Source organism: Adiantum capillus-veneris, chromosome 20 (assembly GCF_014529385.1).
Source record: "Adiantum capillus-veneris isolate H3 chromosome 20, ASM1452938v2, whole genome shotgun sequence".
Taxonomy (NCBI): Eukaryota; Viridiplantae; Streptophyta; class Polypodiopsida; order Polypodiales; family Pteridaceae; genus Adiantum; species Adiantum capillus-veneris.
The window spans coordinates 52486281-52493191 of NC_140950.1; positions in this window are offsets into that span (position 1 = coordinate 52486281).

A 6911-nucleotide genomic window follows, 5' to 3' on the forward strand; every position below is an offset into this window, starting at 1 on the left:
GTCACTTTTTGTTCGTAAAAAGCCCAAACGAGCTGGGAAAAATCCCTAAAATTGTGGAAAAATCCCATTGGGCTCAAATTTCATGTTGAACCTCATTTTTCCACTTGGTAAGCAGTTTGGACACGTCTTTCACGCCAGCGCATGAAACCTGCTATTTTTGGCCGAGATTGCCTGCATTGAACTTTCTAGGCAAAACGAACGTGCCACTTCAAAACACTCGACATTTGTATATTCCTAAAGAAAATTAGGCATATAATTATGTGAAAAAGCATTCCATGGCTCCCCATGTAGTGCCTCGCCCGCCCGGCAAGGTATGTACACGACTACAACCGTGACATTCATTTTCGCATATATCACACTATGTACATTGTAGCATTTGGTCCCACACATCATAAAAATTAAGAGTGAGGTAGATAATTTAATTTCACATTATGAAAGTGCCATGGCACGACATCCACCCCCTCTAAACCTGCATATCCTCCGGCATGTGCCACAGATATCTTTTGTAGGTTCAATCTTCATTTAAGTCAACATACATGTCGATTTCATCATCACTTGCAACAAAATCTAACGCATCATCCTCTTGTTATTCATCCACATCCATACCATTTTCATCAGAGCCTTCATTTTGACCTTCCTGTGAATCAATGGGATATGTATCACCTCTTCTTTTGAATAACTTGATTCTTTTCCCTGCAATGGGAATCTTCATTTTTGTCCCATCTAATCCATGCAAGGTATAAGTTGCATTCCCATGTACATACTGAACCACATAAGGACCAAACCATCTCTTTGAAAGCTTTCTTATTGTTGAATGTTGGTTTTCAAGACTATTGGCATACACCAACACCCAATCACCTTCCTCAATAGCTTTAGGTCTGAGCCTATGCCTCTTGTCGAATCTGCCCTTATTCTTTAACCTTGCATCTTTTAATCGTGCTACTGCAATCTCATTATCTTGGGTCCTTCTTTCAAACTATTGTGCGCAAAGCAAGAAGGTCCTCCCTACTCAGTCCATCTTCCCAAGGTTATTAATACATTCCATGTGGGAATTACATCCTCAATTGGCATTATAGGTTTCTGACCATACATCAACTCAAAAGGCATATAACTAGTAACCAAGCTATGAGTTGTATGATCAGCCCATAAAGCATAAGGCAATAACCTAGGCCACTCTCTCAGTTTACCTTTGCAAGCATTAGCTAAAGCTTTAATGATAGGAGGATGCCCACGCTCTGATTTTCCATTTCCCTCAGGATTATATGTAGTAGTGAGAGCAAGTTTAATGCCCAACCTAGAGAAAAACTCCCTTGCTTTGTCAGCATCCAACTCACCCCTGTCCGTTGTTATTTTCCCAACATAGCCATAATGGCTAATTACATCATCCAAGAGGAACTTACATATCCCTTCGATGCTTTTTTTTCTTAGAGCACAACCTTCAACTTGGTTGGTTAAGTCCTCTCGTGCAAGCACTATGTATCTCATTTTCCATAAGCCCAATGGCATTGTAACCAGATCTACGACCCACTTGTAATGCATGGCCAATGGGTAAGTAGCGTGCAACCCATCACGATGACGTACATTTGAATACATACCTCAGGTTTCACATGATTCCACAAAGTGAGCTACATATTTATACATACCTTTCCACCAATACCTCTCTTTCATTTTAGTAAAGGTGGCCCATACATCTCTGTGTCCAGCATAAAGACTCTCATGAAACTTTTTCATAAGCTCATTTTGAGCATCCTTATCATTCACCACTCTCATGGGCAGTCCATTTCTTTGTTTTGGACGCTTCCACAAGTACCCATCTTTCAGAAAGTATCCATAAGCCTTTCTACGTATTCTTTTGAACTCTTGATCAGTCCACCCTTCTTGCGTTGTCAAAGTTCTCAGATAGCTTCCAATGAGCAACCAGTCACCTTGATACAACTCCTCTGTAAATGACTCAAGTGCATTTGACATCAGGAAAACATGATCACCCTTGGCATGAGAGATACTACAGAACTGCGTGCTTGCATCATCGCCCTGGACAACCATGTCTTCTTCTTTTTCATACCTTGCTCTTGAAAGCATAACTGCAAACTGGATTATCTTTCCTTGCAATATGCTTAAATTTTTGATTCAAGGACTTTATGTAGGCGATCCATCTCAACATAGCAATGTCGGGAGTTGAGAAACTTGCTATCATTCCAAGAAGGGGTAGACAATCAGTCTCCACTATTACATTTTCTCCTATCAAATACTCTTTGTCACATTTCAAAGCTATGACTACTCCCCATAACTCTCTTTTTACCTGTGGATAGTTGCGTTGATGAGCACTTAGGAGTTTTTCTCCAAACTTCACCACATATCGCTTGCCATCATTATCATCTTGCCGAATCGCCCATCCAATTCCTGTGGGGCTAGTATCGACTGTCACAATTACATATTTTGCACATTCATAGTTTGCTTTTCTCAAAGTTGGAGACATAAGCAGCAACTTCTTCAATTTTCTCATGGCATGGGTATGCATTTCTTCCCAATGAAAATTTTTGTTCTTTCTCAAAAGCTGATACAAAGGCTCTGCTACATGTGCATAATGCGGAATCCAGATAACATAAAACATGCATGCACCCAAGAACCTTCGAACCTCAGTGACATTTATACATTTCTCTTTCATTCTTTGGATTACATCAATCTTTGCAAGACAAGACCTTCTACCATATGTCCCGCACATATGTCCGACAATAAGAACTTCATTCACACTAAACACTGACTTTTGGCCAGACAAGGTAAGGTTCACCTCTTCTAATCGTGACAAGATCTCATCACAATCATGGATATGGTTTCCCACATACTTGCAGCACCACCTCGAATCCAGAGCCACATCTATATCGCTTACATCACATCCTTTGATTGGCACATCATCAAGGAAAGGCATTGTAGTTTGCGGTATGAAGTCACGTAGGACTTTGTTCATACCATTCATCATGTGCGCAACTGAATTTGTTGCCCCCTGAGGTAAGGTGCACATCCTTGCTAAACCCAAGGGTGTCCTCATGGTAGTCAGGTCCGTGCTTTCCATTTCTAGTTGGAACTGATCATACCCTGAGAACAAATCTCCCATAGAATATATTTCCCTTCCTGCAAATGCCTCTGCAAACTCATCGACAATTGGCCCTATACCCACATTTCTGATTGTCACCTTATGTAGAAGTTGCATATCCTGAATAAAGCATAAAGAACCATTTTTCTTCGGAACTGTGAACCACCTATTTGAATACGGAGCACAAGAAGGCTCCAAGATACCCATCTTGATCTTTTCATTAAGAAACTCAATGAGTTTTGGCAAATGAGCCTTTGGAACAGGAATAGGTCTCAAGCTCCAAGGTACATGAGGGATAGTGAAGATCACCATAGGATGGATCAACACACCCTATGTCGTAAGGCTCAAATGCAAAATCTTTTCCGTGTTTGGCAAGCATGTCTTCAAAGCATCTCTTTTCAGCTTTTGTCAAACTATCCTCGCAACCATCCTTTAACTCTTTCAAAGAATCCTTTGTGAACTTGTGTCCAATCTTGCTTGGGTTACGAAGGCTAGGCTACAAAGCATCTTGCTCCATCTTATTTGTGTAATCTTTTGGTAGAGGTAATGCCACTGGTTTCACTTTCTTTGCCACGGACTTATACTTAGTCTCCCCTCATACATCAACACCTTGAGCATTTTTGAAATCCTCAATGACCTTGTACATTTCTATTGAGCATACTTTGACAACCTCACTTCCCATATGAAAATTGCAATCCATTAAAGACTCCAAATCTTTCATAGTATCCACAAAAGAACACTCATCAAACACACCTGCAATGCATTCTTCATCTTTCGATTTTGTTGCATCCTTCTTCTTTTCTTTAAAGGCTTCTTGCATAGGCACTTCGGGGACAGACATCTATTGGTGGGAAGGTGATCTAGGAGGCACTCTATCATTTTTTCCTCCGCTCCTTGTGGCCCGCTTTGAAGGCCCTTCATCCCCATTCTTGCTCCTATGTTTCTCTTCAACAATGGCCTCATTTGCTTATCATTTGGCAATGTACGCATGCACTGAAAAAGAATCTACAGGGTCGTTCCAACCTGTTTCTAGCTTAGTGCAGTCTCTAGCTTCATGTAAAGCCTCTGTAGCCATCCTACCCTTCATAGAAGATTCTATAGCGCATGGCCATAGCTCTCCAATACCATTAGATTCCTCTTCTCCAACCTTGACTGATCCCTTTTTCTTAATAGGATCCACCTTCAACCCATAGGCGACTGCCTCAACCATTGAGATGGCATGGCTAGTAGCCATGTCCTCAACTAGTTTCTTCATCCCGCCTTTTCCAAAGTTTGTTCCCAAGAGCTTACCTGTTTCACTTAAGTGAATTTTTCCATTTTTGAAGAAAACAAGCTCCTTTGTCAAAGCGTCTTTAAAACTTTCACAATCCCTCCTTCCATGGTCAGTACTATCACACCATATGCATCTATTGAAAACTCCTTCTTTGCTTTCGATTGTTGCCCTATAGATTGACCTAATGGTTGCCCCTTTTCTTCTAGCCTTTAAGCTTTAACTTCAGCTCTTGCATTCCTATGACAATATCATCTAGGATGGATTTTTCACTCTTTGGAACCACAATCACAGGCTTTATAGAACTCTCGGAAACACTTGGGGATTGAGTAGGGTTGACTATCATCTTGTCTCTTCGTCTTTGTCGCTTAGCTAGCAGTGAAATGGTGTCTTCGACCTCATTCTAATCAGTCTTCAAACCCTGTTCCGCATCCTTATCCTCAAGTACTAGCTCTAACTTCTCTTGAGTCTCTTTACCTGTGGCTTGCAAAAAGAGCTATGTCTTCTCCGAGTTTAGGGTAGCCTTTTCAGTTCTTGAAAGCTGATCATAACGGCATTCGAATTCCCTTAGCAGTTCGGTAGGCGAGAGCCCCTCTTTTGGCCGAACTACCCACTCTAAGAAACTCCTCTTTGTTACCCTTTCGGAGTCCTCCATGAATTACTCTTCCTTCAAGGATAATTTGAATGCTTCCCAAGTTTCCCCATGGTCATTTCTAATTCCCCTTACATACTCTCTAATCTCGGGAACCACAGCAAGCTCAAAACTTTGCACCATCTTTACCTTTAAATTGGTCTAATTAATTATTCACCATAGATTGAATCGCTTTGGTTGAGGAGAGCTCCCTCCTTTCTACAGCTTGCTGCTGCTGCATAAACACTGCAAAAGCTTGAAACATTTGCATTGTGACTGGATCAAACCGAACCCCCTGTTGCTCTTGTTGCTCCATAGATTTAAACCTTTCTTCTGAGAACTTCAATGAAGCTTTGAACCCTCATCCTAGCCAACTTCATGTCGGGTTCACAAAACATATGTCAAGAAGTGCGCAGCGCAACTAGGAAAGCATCGGGCCTTTGACTGTGAGGACTCGTAGCAAAATCAAGCAAGGCGTAGAAGATTTGAATCCAAAAACGCACTAAAAAAGAACAAAACTTCAGCCATGAAAGCTACACTTTGAAAAATAACCAATACTAACTCAAACTCTTGTGTGTGTGAAGATTAGGTGTAACCTCGCTCCCAATTGCACAGATGCAGTGCTCATTCGACCTGTTAAAAACCCTAAATTTACACTTCGATTCTTCATCGTGACCATTTCATGGAAGCTTCAGTACTTTATTGGAGAAGCCCAAGAAGTTATTTGAGGAGGGGAAACCCTAATTGGAGGCCTCACAGCCTCAACCATGAAGTGGAAGCAGCATGGGACTACACTAGCACCCTGTAGAGGACTGGCTATATCTCCTTGCTCATGTACCCAAATGAGATCATTATTGGCTCTAAAATTTCCCACACAACTTGAGAAACAACTCCAGCGTCATTGGTGTGGCATTTTGAGCTATTTTGAGCATTTTTTAGGCTATTTTTGGCCATTTTTAGCCCAAAAATGTCACTTTTTGTTCGTAAAAAGCCCAAACGAGCTGGAAAAAAGCCCTAAAATTGTGGAAAAATCTCATTGGGCTCAAATTTCATGTTGAACATCATTTTCCCACTTGGTAAGCACTTTGGACACGTCTTTCACGCCAGCGCACGAAACCTGCTATGTTTGGCCGAGATTGCCCGCATTGAACTTTCTAGGCAAAACGAGCGTGCCACTTCGAAACACTTGACATTTGTACATCTCTAAAGAAAATTAGGCATATAATTATGTGAAAAAGCATTCCATGGCGCCACCTGTAGGGCCTCGCCCGCCCGGCAAGGTATGTACACGACTGCAACCGTGACATTCATTTTTGCATATATCACACTATGTACATTGTAGCATTTGGTCCCACACATCATAAACATTAAGAGTGAGGTAGATAATTTAATTTCACATTATGAACGTGCCATGGCACGACACCGTGAAGCACCTTTTGACACGCCAAGAGGAGAAGTATGGGTACAAGCATGGACTTGTGGCCCTTTTGACACAGCTGCAAGAGGAGGGAGAGGATGTCAATTGTGAGGCATTACCATGAGGGTCTTTTCACTTAGTGATTGTTTGCGTATGTATAGTTTTGTAGTGCTTATGTTTATGGTCTATGGTTATGTTTATGGTATGCCACAGATGTTATGGTTAAGGTTTGACAATCCACTTAAGATTATGGTTTTGCTATGATTGTATGAAAAACATCTAATGATTATGGATATGGTTATGGTTATGGTTATGGTTTATGGTTTTGCTATGATGGTATAGCAATCATGTGATGGTTATGGTTATGGTTGTGCAATGATGGTATGGCTGTTATGTTTATGGTATGACAAGCAAGTTATGGTAATGGTTATGGTATGGCAAATAGGTTATGTTTATGGTTTTACAGTTTTTGAATCATGTTTTAATTATGTTAACAAGTTAT